General features: G+C 43.5%; 1 protein-coding gene across 8 annotated transcripts in view; it reads left to right on the top strand.

Annotated features, from left to right (window-relative positions):
• Positions 1-7,853: 7,853 nt before the first annotated feature.
• Positions 7,854-19,472, top strand: part of ZNF536 (zinc finger protein 536) — a 344,528-nt gene continuing 332,909 nt past the window's right edge. For 7 of the 8 annotated variants that reach the window (XM_058034044.1, XM_058034045.1, XM_058034047.1 and 4 more), the window contains exon 1: positions 7,854-7,996. The gene's annotated coding sequence lies outside the window, so the exon portion shown is untranslated. Of the gene's footprint in view, positions 7,997-10,392; positions 10,446-11,997; positions 12,114-19,472 lie in introns of those variants that run through there. The other variant, XM_058034043.1, reaches the window with a different exon arrangement.

Raw genomic sequence — 19,472 nt, 5'->3', positions numbered from 1 at the left:
TTTTGGCAGGAAAATGGCAAATCAAATCCAACTGTCCAAGAGGGCTAGATATGAGCAGAGCTGAACAAATCTTTGTGTGTACACACATCATTCAGGTGCTTTGCATTACACAGAGAGCTCTCCACTTCATCAGTTTTCAGATGTTCTGCTCTGCACTGGTGTCACTCTGTATTGATGTATATTTTTCACATACATATCATAGCCAGCTCTGTCCTTTGTCCCACTCCCAGAGCCTCTGCAATTCTCCAGGGATGTTGCTTAAATCACTTTCAAGTGTCCAGTCTCCTGTGAGGATGTGAGATAGTCCTCTTTGTTTTATTAGCACTCACCCTGAAAAAGAACCCACGGCATAATATGGTGGAGCCTCCCTAATGACAAAACCAGGCATATCATTTTCTCCTCCAGGAAATTGTTTTTCATATACTTGGGCATCAGTTTAAGCAGAACTTTTTGGTCCTGTGTCTGGACACCCAGAGTGACCCTTTCAAGGGGCAGGTGCAGTGGTAGAGCTTGAGGATAGAACAAACAAAAAGAGAGGCGTGTCATTTTCATTAAAGCCGTTTAGGAGAAATAACAAAAAACCTCAAAAAACCAAAAAACAACAACAACAAAAAAAATGGAGAAACAAGTATTATTTGGAATTGGTAAAAGCAGTTCTTGGAGGCAAAGAATTTCCATTCCAGCTTTTCTCTGGGTGTCGGCACCACACCATGCTGTCCTGGACTGCACTGAGTGCAGCCCCAGCTCTCTCCCCTGCCCAGCCCCAGCCCCTGCCCCTCTGTGGGACCCTCTGCAGCTCCTCTGTGTGCCCAGCTGGCCTGGGCATGGCCCTGCTGGGCACTGCACACACGGAGATGGAGAGGAGCCACAGCTTGGGCCGAATAGCTGCTGTTTGTGCTGAGGGTACACCAAACCACCGGGCATAAATCACATCTCTGCAGACAAAAGCAGCCTTCCCCAGTTCACAGGAGCCCTGCAATTAATATTAGTTTAAAAAGAACCTGTTCTGTGCCCCTGGGATGGTGTCCCTGGGGGTGGCTGTGAGCAGGAGGCGGGGTGAGCCACCAGGGTGTCTCAGGCCAGTGTGGGTGACTGTGACCATGCCCTCAGGCTCCCTGCCCTCTCCCAGCCTGGCAGTGTGTTCTGGCTGCCATGAGCACAGGGCACTGCTGCCAGGACAGCCCTGACCCTGTGGGTGAGGGGACACCCATCTTCGAGTGCACCTCTCGTGGCACAGCTATGGCGGCCCTGAGGGGACACACCTTCACCCAAACCGTGCGGGAAAACCTCACCAGAACGGCTCGTGGTCTGGTTCAGATCTTCCCAAAATAGCCCAGGCTTTCTCCAACCTCAGCCACTAGCAAAATGGAGACAAGATATTTCTGCGCAGGCCCTGGCACCTGCTGAAGTGAGGCCATCCAGCTCAGGGACACCTTTGGTGTGTCCCCCACAAGGCGGGACGTGTCCCCCCGCCCGTAGCACAGAGCTCCCTCACACATGGGCCTGGGTCAGCTGGTGAAGGGAAGAGGTATCATGGCCTTAATTAGTGTGAAACAGGGCTTAAAAGTGTGAAACCACAGCTTAAAAGGAAAGACACCAACATTTTCAGCACTTTCTTAAAAGGTAGCTTTTTCCATTAAATAAATCTGCAAATTTTTTGAGCACAACAGCTTAAACAAGGTGGTGTCTGACAATGGAGGAGGTTCTGGTAGGGCAGCTGTGAGCCAGGATGGAGGCACAGGGACTGCATGCTGCTGGCACAGGACAGGGAGAACTGGGATGGGACGGGATCTGCCAAAGCAATGTGTTGGGAACACTGGTGTTCATCAATAAGGGAAAGTGGCCAAGTGCTGGGATGAGCACAAAGTTATAATCATTAGATGTCTAGGGTTTGCTGTAATCTTTGGGATCAGGGTGGAAAGAAAAGGGAAAAGTTTAAGGGAACTGTTGAAAAGTGGGATATTGGTTAGAATAGTTGAGTTAGAAGAAATGCTTACGCAAAAAATTATTCCAGAGTCTTACCTCAGAGGTAAGATCTCACCATGTCCTTTAAATAGCTCCTGAAGAGCTCTGACAGACTGAGAACAGGCTCAACGTGAATTTGCTACAAGAGCTAAGTCAGTGGTAATGCACTTTAAGTTGAAGTTCAGCTATTCTTTTGGATATTTTTCCCAGCACTTTCTCCTCTTGATCTACCATAATTCCTGGTGATTACAGCTGGAGAAGGAGACCTGCTATACCAATTCCACATAAATTTAAATGTTAAAGTTTAAATCCTGGAGCAACAGTTGTCTCCTGATCTTCTACATTGTGCTTGTACTGAGACTTACTGCAGCTTTCACTCTTGCTCTCTCGGAGGGTGTGGGAGCCCCTGTTGTGCTGAATGGAAGATGGGCACAGAAGTGTGTCCTGCATGGGTTTATAAATGCTGTGCCTTTATTCTGGAAGCAGAATTTGCTCGATTCCACTAGGTGGATCTATTGAGAACATTGTTCACTCTTTAATGTAAAAAGTGTCTTTGACTTAACGGAGAAAAAAAGATTTTTTTTTTCTTTATTACTGCTTTACTCAGCTCCTTATGTTCTAAAAAAACCACAAAGGTGGCCACTTTTGTCCACAGAAAGCTCTAAAGCCATGTATCAGAGTCAGTCCATAATACCTTGAAGGACTTTTTCTCTTCATTGCAGTTTTGCCTTTGTTTTGCAAAGGAGAAGAGTCAGTGCTGTGAGAGGGAGATACACCTCCACAGTGACCTGGCTTTAGATGCTGCTTCCATTGCATTTCTTCCAGATGTCCATTTTGTACTCTCATTTGGATCCTTTCCTGGTGGCTGTGATTTGATGAATTATTGCAATGACTTTATCCCAAAAAGTGGCCAACATAGGCTCCTCACCTTAGTATCTGCTTTTAGTGACCTGTGCAAGTTATCTGTGCTCTCAGGCTCAATGATAGTTGACTGCTATATTGAGGATGTGGATTCATCTGCTAAAAATGCCCAGCTTTTTACAGATTCTGATTATCTTGACCCTGTGATGATGGTGAGCACAACCTTGGTTGGTCAAATCTATAAAGAGATATTTATTTTGGTCATGGCCCCTGGGAAATAGACAGCTTGTTCTCAAACGGGTTCTGCCTCTAGTCTCTTTTGGGAGCTGGGACCTCGAGTCCCTTTACCAGGAATTTTCCTAGAATCTGTGAAAACCACTGGGAAAACCTCCATCCACCTTGGCAGTTTGCTGGGGTTCTGCCCAGGAGCCCCCCGTGTTTATAACAGGAATTTTGAAAGGCTTTTCCCTTTTTTTCCTGTGAGAGTGTTTTATTTATGTCTTCTTGAACCATGCTTCAGCAACTTCCTTGCTGGCTGACTTGTGTTTTCACTGGCTCAGACTGCCATGTAGATCACACCACCTGTTCCAGAGTTTGCTGAAACATTTAGTGCAAGTTTTCTGCAATCCCTTATTTAAAGTCCCTGCTATTGGATGATTTCTTTTATGTGCCTTTCCTTATCAATATTAAAGACCTGATGTTCTGCTCTTCCTTGGAGAAGAGACCCCCTCCTAAAGGCATTAGGCTTTCAATGAGTTTCTTCAGCCTTTGTTGAAAGAATGCCCAGTTGCTTATCACTTCTCTTTAGGAAGAAAATGCTGATCACACTTTTTTATGAACAAAGGCAGGATTATTCCATGGTCCTTCCTTATAAAGCAAACAACTTATAAATATTTAAATATATAAAGCTAATGTTTCTCCCCCACCCATTGTGTAATTTACTGTATGACCAGTTGTCTTTTGCTACTTTCCTGTGTAAAACCCCATAAAATACTCCTCCTACCTGGACTTTTGTTGGACTCATCAAACTTGAGGAGATTTGAGATACTCTCCCCTGTTATTTACATCTGTCTGAAATGAGATCTTCCAGAAGGCTGTCATTACACAAAGGTAGAAATCATGGTGAAAGGTAATGTTGCCTAGCTGAGGAACTAAGCTTTCATTTCTCTCTTCCTACTTTTTAAAGTTTGACAAGTCTGTAGCTGATAGCTTTTCCTCCTTGAGAAGGTGCCCACTATGCTCTAAGAGCCTTGCAGAGTAAGGCACACAATGTACATCTCCTCTGATCTTCCCCTCTGTCCTCTGTATACAGAGTTTTACCTTGTTTTGAAGAGGCACAGTATTCCTGCCCACTCATGGAGGAGGCACAGAAAGGAGTACAACCAACCAAAGAAGTTGGAGAAGTAGCTAAGGACAATTGAGAGCACAAAGGCTTTGAAGAGAAAAGACCTTTCCCTGGATGCAATAAAGGAAAAAGGAAATAGTACTGAAGAGAAAGGAACAGTAAAAATGGGGAGAAATGGGAAGGAATACTGGGGGTAACTATAGAAGTGCTCATGGTGCCTGAGAATATTCTTAATTCTGAGAGATGTGGGAGCAAACTCTCCCCAAGCTCAAATCTGAGATTTTTCTGAATCCCAGCTAACCAGTACTCATTGCTTAGGTGCTGGAGCCTGTCACTGTGTCAATAAAATGAGGAGGTCTCTTGTCTTTAGGATGCACTGAGCTCATGGATCTACAATATCTCTTTGTGGTCCAATTTGGGCCATCCCAGCCCAAATAATGATGTCTATGAGGTGCTGGGGAAAACAATTAAACAATTTTGATCAGTCTTGTTAACAGAATCCTCCCTTGACAGCACCTGTGCCTGCAAGTAGTAACCCTGCTCTTCAAGATTTTGAGAAGAGTTTGACATTTCTTCCTGTAGAGTTGAGTTGGAGGATCATCTGAACCATCCAACTGACTACAAAAAAAAAAAAAAAAAAAAAAAAAAAAAGAAAAAAAAGAAAAGTAAATTTAATTGGTGATTCACCAGTGCTGGACCACTCCTCTGCCCTCATCTTAGTGAGGGTTTAGTATCTAACCTCAGCTTCCTGGGAGATGGTTCTTAATCTTTGTCCACTTGAAAGTTTCTGGAGGGAAATTATTTTTCCTTCCAGAACAGAAAGAAAAGGAGAAATATTTTAATTTCTGCAAAGATCAGAGTCAAAGCCCTCATGTTCGTGCTTGTTTTCACTCAAATTGTTGTTTCTAAATGAGCATCATGCACTTACTCCAGAGGAACAGGAAATCCCAGTTAGATGTCTCAAGCTCCTCTGCTGTCAGTTGCTGTTTCACCTATCTCTAGTCAATATTCTTATCTTTGTCTCAGGAAAAAGACCATGGGGTTTTCCTGAGTTCTCATTCTTCCGTAACTCTTTGTGCAGTGCTCTGAAATCTCCTGTCTGTTCCTGATTCCAGGTACTCGATTTGGCCCCTGCCTCTGAAATGCCATCCCCTCCTATGTGGTTTGTTTAATGTAGCCCTAGGTCACAGAAATCCAAAGGTGAAATCTGATATTTTTTAAAAAAGGTATAGCTCATTCTTTTATGAGACTGCTAATAATGTTCAGCCTTGACAGGGTTAAAAGGCAACATCCATTTCCCCATTATCTTGTTTAAAAAGTGCCTTTTTTAAAGTCCATATGGCGACTTCCTTTCGACCTGCTTTCCCATCCTCGTCTCTTTGTCAGGGCTGTCACTTATAAAGAATCACTTGACTTACAATAACAAGTTCAAAAGAAGACAGAATATAATCAGTTGATCCACGAAGAATTGAAATAAAGAACACCCCCACTGCTCCAGTTATCATTCCCATAGAGATAGTGATATTATTGATGTGATTGCTATGCTAATTTCTATAGAAAAAACTTGTATTTTGGAATTTGTTCAAAGAGAATTTCAGACACATCAAATTGGAAAATGCAGAGTGAATTCCTAAACTTTTTCGTATAGGCATGGGAATCTTTTTTTTTTTTTTTAACGTTGAATAGCTCTGAACAACTATTTATAAACTTCACTTCAAATACCAATTGGAAAAATGTTGCTAATTTTTCAGTTATTATAGAAAGTTAATTCACTGTAGTTCTATTAAAAAAAAGTCCTATTGTACCTTTAGGGTTATTAATATCGCCCCCATAACCTGCAGAATTGGGATTGGACCACAGACTCCAGAAACAGAGGCTAGGGATCTAGGGATTATAAAAGATGGGCACATTTAAGTCCAGTGTTTAGGAAGAGCTAATTAATCTATACCCCTTCCTCTGCAATTCCATAGTCCCTCTGGGAATTGCCACAAACATAAACTTTTTTTTTTCTCGTGGATTCCTATTTTAACTAGAAGGTTTCAGCTTGTGATGTTATGCTTTTTATGTAGTAAACTGATTTAAAATGTATGCCAGTCATCTTCAGGGAACTCATTTCAGTCAAGATGAAACTAGTCTTACCTGAATCAATGTTTTAAGTGTCCCTGTGGCTCGGCATTTTGAATAATCAATCTGTCTCCATCGCTTCTTAATCATGCGCATCACAGTCTTTTTTATTTGTCAACCCTTTCGGATCCTGGCTTTTTGTTATTAACATGCCCCTAATGTCACATGCAAGCCTTTTCTTTAAAACAAGCTGCTCATTGGTGTATTTTGATACTTTTTATTATTACTAAATCTTTTTTCCCATAATTACACCACAATCATTATATAATCCCATAACAAAGAGTCTATTGAGGCACCATGCTTTTGTCAACTATGGGACACAGAATCCATAATTGCATTATTCAGCTTCTCCCCCCCCCCCTTCTGCTTTGTAGAAACACAACCTATTTCACCAGTCACATTTGCACCTTGTTTGCTTGGTTATATATTATTTACTAAATCGTTGCCCTGCGGATAAACCGTGTAAAGTTGCTTTAAAAAAGTTATTTGTTTGATAATTAAGTCCTGAAAACCCATCGTTTAATGATTATTCCGAACCCATAAGGCAGAGAACCTCCATGACGTTTTTCTCTAAGTTTAATTACCGTATGCTAATTTCCTTGCCTACTACGTGATTAATTAAAATCATATTTTCATAATCATTTGGCACTAGTATTGTTTTAGAATTATCATGATCCCCTAAATAGTGTATGTAAATAAAGTCGGCTCTAATGGAAAGAATCAAAATGCAACGCTGAGGACCTTTATGTGTTTGTATGCATGCGATTGGCAACATAACTGGCTTATTTACATTAAATACGCCACAAGGTTACAGTGCAGATCAACGTCACTTTATCGCTGATTACTTCTCTTAAACGCCGGAGCGGTGACTGATGCTCCGGTCCCCCTGTCCGCCAAGGTTTTCCCCGGGAGTTTTTTTTTTTTTTTTTTTTTTTTTTTTTTTTTAGGAGAAGCAGACTTTGCATAGTTTCGGGAGCAGGTAAGAAGGGCGCTTTGTGGAGCCCGGCGCTGCCCCCGGGGGCTCGGCGGGGTCCGCGGGGCGCGGGCAGGGCCGGCGGGGCGCGGGCGCGGGGGCTGCGCGGGCGGGCGCGGGGGCTGCGCGGGGCGCGGGCAGCGGCGCTGGCCGGGGGGCTGCGGAGCGGCGCGGGCTCCTCGGGGTGTTTACACGCGCTCAAGGTCACGACCAAGCTGCGCCGTGTTAAATGGTTTCTTAGTTGCTAGACAGGGAGAAAAAATGGACGATCACAGACCATTCTTTGTAGATTATTATATCAAGGGTTCAGCTTTTGGCTCATCAAAGCTAAATGCCGCAAGACCTATCTAGTTGCTGTGAATTATGCCAAGACGACAATGGAGTGCTTTTTTAATGGTACAATGCATTTCACCTACCAGATAGGGGGAGTCCACGCTGAGAGATGGGGATGTCTTGTGATGTTGGGTGATCAGTATCAATGAAGGGGGTTATTCTGAAAAGAGACAGATTAAAATAAAGCGCTCTTTGCTCGGGATGTGCTGGAAGCAGTTGGGAGGGCTACCCGGAGCGGGCGGCCGCGGCAGCCCCGCGCCGCACTTTTCCCCCTCCGCACAAGAAAATGATCAAGTCAATCATGTGGACATGCTTCATTATTCATTGAACACAATCTTTTACAACGCTCCGTTTACGTGCGGGAGTTTCTTCTACGCTTTGCTTTAAATTTTAAGGTAAGAAAGACAAAGGTAAAAAGGGGGTTTTTGAGGATCCGGGAGGCTCCCGTGAGCCATCAAAGAGGCTCCAAAGTCAGTCCGGAGTATGTTTTTGTTTTTTATTTCTTTTTAATCATGGCAATGGGGCCTGCGTTTTCCACCGTGATTAAAAAAATACAGTATAATTAAATATCCATAGCAGTGACGTTTGCAAGCAGGGCTGTCAGGGGAAAAGCAGAAAATAATGAAAGGAGCGGAGAAGCCATTGAATGGCGCTATAGAACTTAGCCTGAAGAAAACCCTACGTTTTTCCTCTTTCTCTCTCGTTTCTTTTAAAACCGTTACTTTACAAAAAAGGAGCGGGCGGGCGAGGCGAGGGGAGGCGAGTGCCGGCGGCGGCCGCGGCTCTGCCCGGGGGCCGCCCGCCGCCGGCCCCAGCCCGCACCGACCCTGCCCTTAACTTGCCCAGAAACTTTTTGTTTTAAAGGGTTTGCTGCGGAGCAAACTTTGCCGAAGTGACTTTAAACGCGGCCCCCCCCCCCTCCCTTTCCTCCCTCCCTCCCCCGTTAGGATCCCGTCTAATCGTGGTGTAATTTGTAAACTCCCCCCCCTCTTTTTTTTTTTTTTTTTTAATCAAAGTTAGCTGATGCATACCATGTGTCAAACTTGTGAGATTCAAGTGCCTAAGAGACCTGCCATTTTGTGCTCTAATCGACCTCTTATGAATAGGAGCCGTGCATAATGCTGCGAGGAGCGTTGTGACATTCAAGTAGGCACTAAATGTCAGGCCAGGTCTCAGCCCTTTCGGGGGGAGCGGAGCGCGCCCGGCGGCGCCGCGGGGAGCGGGGAGGCACCTGCCAGCCCGCCGCCGGGGCTTTTGTCAGCGCCCGGAGAAAGTAACAGGTTAAGGAGGAAACTTAAATGGCAATCCCCGGCGGGGAGGGGGGGAGCATCACCTTCCCGGCGGCGCGCCGTGCGCGGAAGGGCCGCGGGGGCGCCGCTGCTGCGCGGGGCAGCGGCCTCGCTCTCCGCGGGGCTGCGCGGCCCGGAGGGAGCGCGGGGGAGCACCGGGCCGGCGGCGGGATTATAGCGGGATGGGGAGGGGGGGAGGAAGGAGAGATTCTTTGATGCTGTGTAGGAAAGAATCCAGATTTTAATGCGCCCATCTGTTGCAGTTTTGCAAATAATTAATATATATGTGTGTATGTGTGTGTGTGTGAGAGAGAGGGGCTGGGGGAGCGCTGCCGCCTGTGAACTTCAACGCGAAATAAAAGGTCGCGAAGATTTATGCTGTTTATCGGAGGGTCCGCGGCTCCCGCGGGGCGGCTCGCACGGGCTCCATCCGCAAAGTTAGTTGCCGGCGTGGCCCGGCGGGGCCGGGCGCGGTGCGGCCGCGGGTGCCGGCGCCCGGGGCGGGCGCGGCGGGGAGGGCTCCGGCCGCCGCCTGCCTGCCTGCCTGCCTGCCTGCGCGGCGGGCATTGTTTCGGGGTGCGTGCGGCGGATGTGGCCGCGGCTGATACAGTGTCGAGGCGGGGACGTGATTTGTCAGATCCCTCCGTTCGCACTTGAGCCGCCGGCGGCGGGCCGGGAGCGGCGGTGCGGGAGCGGAGCGCGGTGCGCGGTGCGGGGCAGGGGCGGTGCGGGGCGCGGCTGCCCGGCCGCCCGCGGCGGGAGCGCTCTGCGGGGCTGTGCATTCCCTCGCCGCCCCCCGCCCCCCCGTGCAGTTTAAAATAAATCCAACAGGGGCCGTGTTTGCTGAGCTGATGTGCCCGGCTGATACAGATAGCGGCGGCGAGCCGCCCGCTTCTGTGGAAAAAGACTATTTTAAGTGTCATAATTAAGTTTAGAAGCCTTGTTTGGGCTCATTCACTGCTCGAAATAAAAAGGACTGGCTGCTTTTAGACCCTTTCTGAAGGGGTTGGCTAAGCGCCTCTGCACGTTCGCTTGGAGAAGAATGTTTTCTTTTCTAGTTTAATATTAGAAACTATATTTTTACTTGTTTAAACCGGATTTGATTTTTTGGAGATTTTTTTTTCCTCTCCCCCCGCCCCCCCATCGCTCAAATCTTTGTTCATTGTTCATTGACTGTGGAAGGCTGCTTAAATGTACGGAGAGAGGGGGGAGGCCCCCTCGGTGGTTTGATGTTGAAATAGTAAACCTGAATGAGGAGGGTGGCTGGAAAAGTGGACATTGCAGCTTTAATTAACTTCAAGATGCTTCAGCGAGGACTAGAGCGTAGTAGTGACGTTGCCTCATAAATCTGTCCAGTACAGTGCGTTGCATTGAACTATTACAGTATCACCATCATATTGAATATTCACTACCTATCCGGGAGCAGATTTGCATAATTGGATCTTTTTTAAATGAAACTTGTTTGCAAAAACCCAAACAAAACCAAAAAAACAAAAGCCCGAGTGAAAACCGCGGCGATCTGCATGGTTATAAAGGGTTCAAACATATCCGAAAAGTAAGTGACCTGCATAAGTACATCAATAGGTTAAGTGCAAATAAGATGAGAAGTGCTTCTGAAAGCTGTACATTCCCTATGTGGTCTCTTGGGTTGTTTCTCAATAGCGAGATTTTTTTGTAGCCTCAGGGATTTTAGGTTTTCTGTCTGCTTTCATAACTTTTTCCCTCACAGTTGTTATACAAGGTGAGGCTTTTGTACCATGCCTGTGTACCTGTAGCGATGCTTTTAAAGGAAATAGACGAACAGTTTGTAATTTGTGCTGTTTGACTTGTGTAATTATGGCTACTGTGGAAGGGAAATATGTATTGCAGTTATATTTCTGGTCATCGAATAGATCATCACTAAATATGTCAGAATGTTCAAAGATTGTTTGTGTATGTGTTTGTGTATGCTTAAAAATCGACTAAGTTACCTAAGCTGTTACTTCTTAAATCAGAGAGGCAACTAGCTTTTTGATGTGTATGTACCCCCCCGTTTGATGGAGGATGAAGATGACTGAAGTAATTTAAAGTACCAGCAATTTTTAGAGTGGATTTGTAGCTTCTGTGTAAACCCCATCCCCTCCTAAGCGAGTGGCTGGCTTGCAATATTGCAGTTTTGGATCGGGCAGGTTTCGAAGTGTTTTGTGAAATCAGATGCTGCTGGTGTTTCGGATGCTGCGAGGGAAAGTTGTGGAGGGAAGGCAGCTGGAGCTGGAAGTTGCCGGGCGGGGAAGGGGAAGGGGAAGGGGAGCAGCCCTCGGAGGGGCGAGCGGGCAGAAGTGCAAAGTCTGCGTGCAGCCCCAGCCCTGCCCCGGCTCTCCCCCCTCGCCCAAGGCTGCTTTAGTTATGATGTCATTCTGATAGTGGAGAGCAAATGTCTCCTGATTCTACCATTAAACGCCTGGCTGATTTGCCTGATAATGATAGCATTGACGTCCTGCTCCTTGACAAATGCAAGCCCTACGAGCCCTATGAATTAACTTTTTTCCCATAGCTGGGAGCCAGCTAGCTTTACGACTCATGAATGTAGCAGCACTTCTTTGACAGATTACTTTGAACCTCCTCAATTCTGCAGCAAACCCCCTCCTCTAGACACCCCTTCTGTTAGGCTGCTAGCAGACCCTTGGACAGTTTGGGCCTGATTTGCAGGGCTGCTGAGCATTCATCACTTCCACTGACTTCAGATGGAGTTGTGGGTGCTCAGCAGCTTTGAAAATCAGGCCCTGTGTTCAGTCAACAGATGATGCATTTTTTTGGTTTGTTTGGTTTTTATTATTTTTTTTTGTTGTTGCTTTTTAAGTTAGACAGTTAAAGAGGGCTCTATGATTTCTAGTCATTATAAAAATATTTGTAAATAGCTTGAGTTGTTTGTCCTAGTCTGGTCTGTTTTACCCTTTCTGTTATCCTTTTTTTTAAAATTTTATTTTCAATTAATCTTCTAGTGGATGTGCTGTTAATCTTCATAAGAAAAGGATCATAAATGAGTTGTTTAAAGTTTTCAGAATGTTGTAGAAGAAAAATGTTTCCAGTTTGGTACCAAGTGCTGAGAGATTCGATTGCTGTTTCAGAACGTGCACTAGAAGAGAGTCTCGGTACAGTTGCTAAACCCTGCGACTGGGTGCACTTTCTCATGTCTGCTCTGCCTTCAGATTTTGCTCCTGACTCTGAATTTCTATCCCTGCAGGTAAATGAGATTTAATATGATGGGGTTTTTAAAGTGCCAGTGACTTAAACTTTGTTTTTGTGTGCTGTTACGATGATGACAATTAACAACTGCAGATGTAAGAAAGGTCAGCCTCTCTGTTACTTTTGCAGGGAATGAACATGAAGTATTTGCAGGCTAAAGCTGTGTTTTGCAAATGATTTCCTGAAGATACAAGTTGCTGTGATGGAAACACTGTATTAAAACTCTTTTGATAAATTGACTATGTCTTTATTAATGGAAAAGAAGGAAAAAGATTCGTTCTACGGGCTTTTTGACTTCTGAACATATTTAAGCTCTAATACTCAGCAAGTTGTCTGGCACTGTCTTCACTGTAGACTTTTATATAATGAAGAGGCTGATTGTCATATTTTTGTCCATGCCAGAGGCCAATAACCCAACCCATTCATTATCAGAAGAGAGTAGCCTGTAAGTTGCAACATCAGTACCACTGTTTTGCTTGCAGCAATGAAGACAGTGCTGAGATCAGAAATTGTGATCTTCAGTACAGAAAGCTGACACATTAGGTTGTTTACCCACCATGGAGCCTTAGGTGACCAAAGAGATTTGCTTTAGAACAGATGTAGAAAATCCACTAGTCCATTAAAATGGGCTGTGCTTATTCCCTGGGAAGCACAAGTTTCATCAAGTGTAGGGAAATCAGTAAGAAGTAATTTTTCCAAATGTTGATTTTTGCTTAAAGTTGACTTTGAATTGCACAGGTGTTTTTAGAGTGCCTTGACTGAAAAAAAAAAAAAAGAGACATGATTTATATGAATTTTATGAAAATGGAAACTAAAGCCATAGATAGATTTATTTTTATAGTTTGAGTTTGTGGACAAATAAAGAATTTTAATCTTCTGATTTAGTGTACTTTAATAAGATTGTAAGCAAATCTAAATTTTAATCTCTGAATTTCTCTCAGATACCTGAAGAGATGTATATCGGCTCTTCACAATGCTGGAAACAGTATGATCTTGAAAAACTATTTTCTGTCCTCCCTTTCATACCTTGCATTTCCCTCAGTTGCAAGCAATTTGGATTCAGGGAAAGACAACAAAGATGAAAAAATAGAATACATACTCTTTCTTTTATAGAAACATGAATAAACTTATTTCTGGCAACTGTAGATGGAAATCCGAATTTCTCTAGTGAAGAAACTCCAGGCACAGATATTTGTGGAAGAGGGAAAAAAAAAAAAGGATGAGCTACTGAAAGCAAATATGTAAAAGTAAAATAATTCTAGATGCTTAACTGGCTGATCTCAGGGTTATTGTACAGCTGTGTGGTTCTGGCTTCCAGTTGTGTGGCCGAGTCTGGAGTATGAACTTTGTGGGACCAAGGCAGTGATCAGGATCTGCCCTTGGCTGGAGACAAGAGAGAATCGCAGTGATCCGATAGATGTGGAACGGGAAACAAGCGGGGAGCCTCTGCCCAAACCTGCGTGGATCACCGTAACTGATGTGACATTTTCACTCATATTGGCTGGTTAAGCAGCAGAGCCAAGCACTGAGGGAGAGATTTGAAGCATCTTTTCAGGGGCAGCAGAGATCCAGATCAGGAAAGAGGCAGGGGAATAGGGTAGTGAAGGAGGATTTGGGTTGCCTCTGCCTAACTGCACCAAAGCTGTCACTGAATATGCTCCCAGAGGTAGGATTCTCCCAGTATTCTGAATTTGGCACCTTTCCCTTAAATTTAAATTTGCTCTAATTTTCAGGTGCATCTTACTAGCTAACCAGATGCATCAAAAAGGCAAAAGAATTATAGAGGAGTAATTATAATTAGCCTGGTTGTCTGTGTTTTTTAAAAATTGTAAGACGGGTCCTTGAAAGTATTTTGAAGTCACTGTTTTTTACAGTTCTTAATCTAAATACTCCATGTGAGATTGTTTTCTAAAGAGATGGGTTCATCGGGTCAAGTTGAACTATATTAAAGACAAACAATTTTGTTATAATCTGACTGTCTTTTAAACACAGATGAGGAAAACAGAACTAAAATAGCCACAGGAGCCTCAATATCTGATCTTTCCTCCATTGTGCATTGCAGTATTTGAGACTCACATAACCAAAAGCACAATTAGGTAATTCCTTACGAGTATTTTACCACATGATGAAAAAAGCAGCGCAGCCGATCCTGGTAGGACATTAGCAGACAGATCTGCAGGTAGCAGTGCCTGAAAATAATGATGATGGCTTCATTCCCATGGCATGGGGCAAGCAACAGAGCTTCTTTGAACCAGCAGCTCATTTTGCTTGCATGAGTGTTGAACTGTCCAGCTGCAGGAATCTGGGGCTCCGGAGGGAGGGAGTGCTTGCCAGGAGGGTGGGAGCTGGTGGAGATTAGGCAGGGGTTATCCCAGGGGGGTACCACAGTGCCAGGGAAAGGCTGCTTGGGAAAATTTGGCCCTGTGTCAGTTTTGTGAAGAGGAGAAGCCAGAAAGGGAAAGAAAAAGGAGAGTATGAGCTGACTTTCACTCCCAAGAGGGGTGCAGGGGAGGTTGGTGGCAGGAACCACTACAGGACCACCTGTGGCCACTACTCTGCCTTGGGACAGCCTGGGATGTCCTGGGGAGTGTTCCTGCTCATCATCCTTAGGAGGGGTCAGGGTGCTGTGGTGCAGAGGGGTACGTGGCTGTTCTGATTCTTCCCATTATGATAAGCTTGTTTCAGCCTTTATGTGAATTTTGATATGGTTTTGCCTTTTTTTTTTTCTTCTCAGTAAGTGCTATTAGAAACTTTTCCTACTTTTTTATGCCTTTGGGATATTCTGCCACAGTCACCGTGGTTCTTTGTGAGGAGGATGGGACCCTATTGAGCTCATCAATGCTACAGAGGGGTTGCTATCAAGTACCACAGCCTACTCGGTCACAACAGGGTTATGTGTTGTACTTCCTTCATAGTAGATCTGGGAATTAGCCCTGGTAACCCATGTCATAGCACTCTGCTAGGTTGCCAGCCTGGCATTAAATTTATTTTTTCAAATGATGGCATGCAGTATGAATGTTGTTTTATTTCACTCTCATCAGCTGGCCGACATAGATTTTGCAAGCATTATTACCATCAATCTCTTCATTGGAATACCAATGGTAGACACAGATGTAGATGGGTCTCTTTAATCAAAAATTTAGAGAAACATGGGTAAATAGGAAATTCAGGTAGAATAACTCCATGCTAAGTACATGTGGAATAAATTATCAGCAAGGGAAGGATAAATGAGTTCAAGGGAAGCCTAGGTTTGTTTCTTGAGAAAGAGCATGTGAGAGCTTGGGTGAAGAAAGCAAAGAGGTGTAAAATCAGGTTTCTATTAACAAATGCTAACGTGGTGGGCTAGATGTTCATCTCCTAACATTTATTTTGATAGCTCTGTATGGATGAGCTACGTTTAATTTTTATGTGTGTTTCCTAACACTTGTTCCCTAGATCTTGTTTCTTCAGCGGTCCACTGAAATCTTAAAACATGGGATAGTGCAGCATTTTAGTTTTGGAAACAGTTTTACTCAGGGGAACGATGTGACAGTGAAGTGTTGATCAAGTGAATTAGGGAGAAACCTTTTCTTCTCTGACATTAGTTTGTAATTGACAGGAGAAGTAGAAACTGCTTTCTAGTCTAGTGGCCAAGGATTTTTGATAGATGTGTGCCCTAGTTCAATCACATCAAAATATGATATCATATTTTGAAAAAAACTCACTCACATATACATGTATTTATTTATTTATTTATTTTAAAAATAATTTTATTTCTCCAAGGTTTGCACGAACACTGAGTTCCAGTCTATACCAGGACTTCTGAGGTTATTGAATGCTGAGGGTTGACTCAATGTTGGAAAGCAGCACGAGTTTTGAAATTGCTGCTTCAAAGTAACTTTTACCTTCATTTTGTTGGAATACATCCTGCATTTTCAGGAAAATTATGAATCTCTCTTCTCACAGAAAATTGCATAAAGTTTAGCAAAATTTTTATTGATTTTGATGTGATTTCCAGGATCCAATTCTGCTTTTGTTATTTCAGTCTGGGTATGACTGAGTCAGTGGATAAAATTTCCTTTCCTTACCTGGTGAAATGCACGTGATTCTTAATTTCACTGTAAGTACAATGTGCAGCTCCACTGTTTCCTGATCAAACTTTTTCTCCTTTCATCATCTCACATACAAAAATGAATCCAACTTTTTAAGTTTAAAAAATTTCAAAGATTACAGGCAACCCAAAACTGAATTGTGCAATGAAATTGCTATTTATTACCTTTCTAAAGTAACTGCTCTTCATTGATTCATTGAGATTTTGCCATAGGAGTATCATTCCTCCTAGGGCTAATAAAATAACTAGGAGAAGTTAACCCAGTATCATTATTAGTACCATAATACAGACTGAACAACCTCCACTGCTCTAGCTACTTCCCTCCTTTGGATTTTACCATAAAATGCCTCTTAAAATAGCTCGGCTATTTTGAAATATTCTTTACTGTTTTAAAGATCAAGCATTCAAGCATCTTTTTTTTTTCCCTTGAACACACAAAGCTATATGCCTGTGCCTGCATAAATGGACATGCTATGAGATAAATGAGCAATAGGAAACCCAAAACAACTTCTGGATTAGAATTTCAGTCTTTTGTTTGGTTGGTAGTATCTTTGGCATGATAGGGGCTTTCCAAATATAGGAGTACAGTTTCTGGCCAGAACTAGCTGCCATTTTCTTATTGCAGTTGAAAAATGCCAGTTCATTAGTTTGCATCAACATGCTGCATCTTTGAAGGATTTCTCAGGTCCACAATTGAATTTCTGCTCAAAATGAAAGAGTTGCATCTCTGCACTTCATTATGAACTGGTGATTATGGAATGCACCTGGGTCACTGGAGAGCTGGATTCAGATCGTTCCTCTCTATCTGATTTAACTCAGCTTTTTCAAATCAAGTTTCTCACTCATCCCAGGTGAGTGCTTTAAAAACACACTTTGGCTCTTCTTTTTAAGTTCCTGCTTCAGGCTATTCCAATTTGAATAATCATTTAATTATTCAGTGGGTCAGAAGAGAGCTGACTCTTGGCTTGGGCGCTCCAGTGTGATGTGAGAGACTGAACCCAACTGGTTCCTGTTGCAGAGTCCTGCAGCCTGCACTCCTGAGGATGACGTGGTGAGAGCAGTCTCATATTCTTACTGTTGTCTTGCTGGCTTTTCCTTTTGAAAAATTGCAAAAGGTTAGTCCCAGAGGAGGGCAAAAGGAAATTCTAAAATCTTCAAAGAATTTGTGATACTGAAAAATTCTTTCTTGCATAATTCACAATTCAGCTGTTATAAAAGTAGTTGGTGATGGAGTGCATCTTTATAATCCAAAAATTTTCATCTCAAAATGGAGTTTTGTTGCCATTATTTTTGTTGGGTGGGTTGTGTGTTTGAGCTCAATATTCTTACATGCTCCTGAGCTCTGAGAGAGTAGCTCTAGGAGGTGTGATGGGTGAAACATTAACCCTTTCTCCTGGTACCTTGGACCTTGTGCAGCACAGAGCTTGCTGTGGATGGCTCTCTGGGAGTGCTGGGAGGAGGAAAGAAATGCTGTGTAAATGCCAACAAATGCCTGAGAGATGCAAGGGATACTGCACTTGTTCCTTCTCTCAGGATGAACCTCCTCTGAGGTGGAGAAAGTCTGTGAAACTGGCAGATTTCTCTGTCAGGATCTCTTAAAAAGCAGAGAAGAAATGTCTTAATCTGTAGAAGGGGAATCCACACAGGGAGGAAATCCTTCTTTTCTTAGAGATAGAAATACTCATTTTGATAGCTTCTGTTTGCTCTGTCTTTCATTCTTAACTTGTCTGGCAGCACAACTCTGGCAGGATCCATGCTGTATTGGTTGGTTCCCCTCCTGGCTGCTCTGCAACAGTGATGGATGGGAGCCAAGGGAATAAATATAGCTCTGAGTTCCAGTAGTAACCCCCTGCCACACTTCTACACAGAAACTGGGAGGTCACGGGGGGAGAGGGGATGGCTCAGGTCTGGCTTCAGCACAGAGGGAGTTTCTGAGCTCCCCGAGGAAGGGGAAAGGTGCTGCAGAAACCCACTCCTGCCTTTGTTCCCATGCAGAACTGAAGGGATCTGTAGATCTATTTTAAAAGCATCACCATTGGCTGTGCAGTTTCCATGTGAGTTTATTAAATGTGGACATTTTTTTATATGTAAAAATAACTTCACCATTTTGTTATTTCCTTTTACGTATTTCACTTTGGTTGGAAAAATGAAATCAATCTAGTCAGCTTTTCATCAGTTTCTCTTTGGCTGTCATGCAGTTGCACAATGCTGCAGTGCTTGGCTAGCAAAAATGTTTACAACGAAAAATTGTTTTCAATGGGATTAAAAAAAGAACCATGGAAACATTTTTATTGGTCTTCAATTTTTGTGTGATTTGGATTTTTACAAGACCTAAATTACATCAATGGTGTGGCTCTGATTTGATTTTAAGATTTTACTCTATTTTTATATATACTTGCAAGGTACAGACAAGATACTGCTACTATCCTCTGTCACAAAGTACAAAAAATTCTAGCTTATTTCTTTGCAGCTGATTCAAAGTCCTTGGAAATCATGAGCATCTTGAGTTGACTCTCAAGAGTTTGGGGTCACACCTTCCACCTGTGTGTAGATACCTGTTGTAAGTTGGTTTAAGCAGTCTTCATCATTTAGAACAGCTCTGAGTTGATTTCTGATCTATCAATGCTGCGAGATTGCTACAGCTGAGGTGAATCTGGGGATATGTCTGCAACCCTTAAATACCTTTATTGCAGCTGGCACCTATAGAAATCTCACATATGGAGAATATATGAAGTCAGATCCTTGGAAGGTTAACTGTAATAAAATCTTAGGAGTAAAATATTGACTGACAGTTACCCTTTGCATCAAAACTCTTAAATTATTTAAAAAAATGTGCGTGTGATGAGTGTTGAGTTAGTTTGGATTTTAATTTATTTTGCTTTACAGTTTAAGTCGCAAAAGGCTCTTCTAGGGATGGCGTGAATTTGTGGATATTTTCTGAATTTGTGGACTGGGGCAGTCTGGGGAGGCACTGCACCTCTCCAGGGCTGCTGCCACTAAAAACAGGGAGGAATTACACCCTGAGCTGTTTCTTACACTGCCTTTGTACCTTCATCCAGTGTCCCTCAGCAGCCACCATGAACCTACCTTTGGAGTGAGGAATGGGGCCCCTTGGGTACCCTTTGGAAAGGGAAAACCTTTCTCTTAGAGAAACAGGAATTTCATAGGGCCCAAGCTTGCAGATAAAAACTCTTCCAGTGTTTTTATGATCAACATTCACCACTGAGTTCACTAATTGAAGACCTTAATGAATGTTGTAATGATCAG

Source organism: Melospiza georgiana, chromosome 14, assembly GCF_028018845.1.
Source record: "Melospiza georgiana isolate bMelGeo1 chromosome 14, bMelGeo1.pri, whole genome shotgun sequence".
Lineage (NCBI taxonomy): Eukaryota > Metazoa > Chordata > Aves > Passeriformes > Passerellidae > Melospiza > Melospiza georgiana.
The sequence above is the reverse complement of the archived record's forward strand: the minus strand, read 5'-3'. Positions and strand labels throughout refer to the sequence as shown.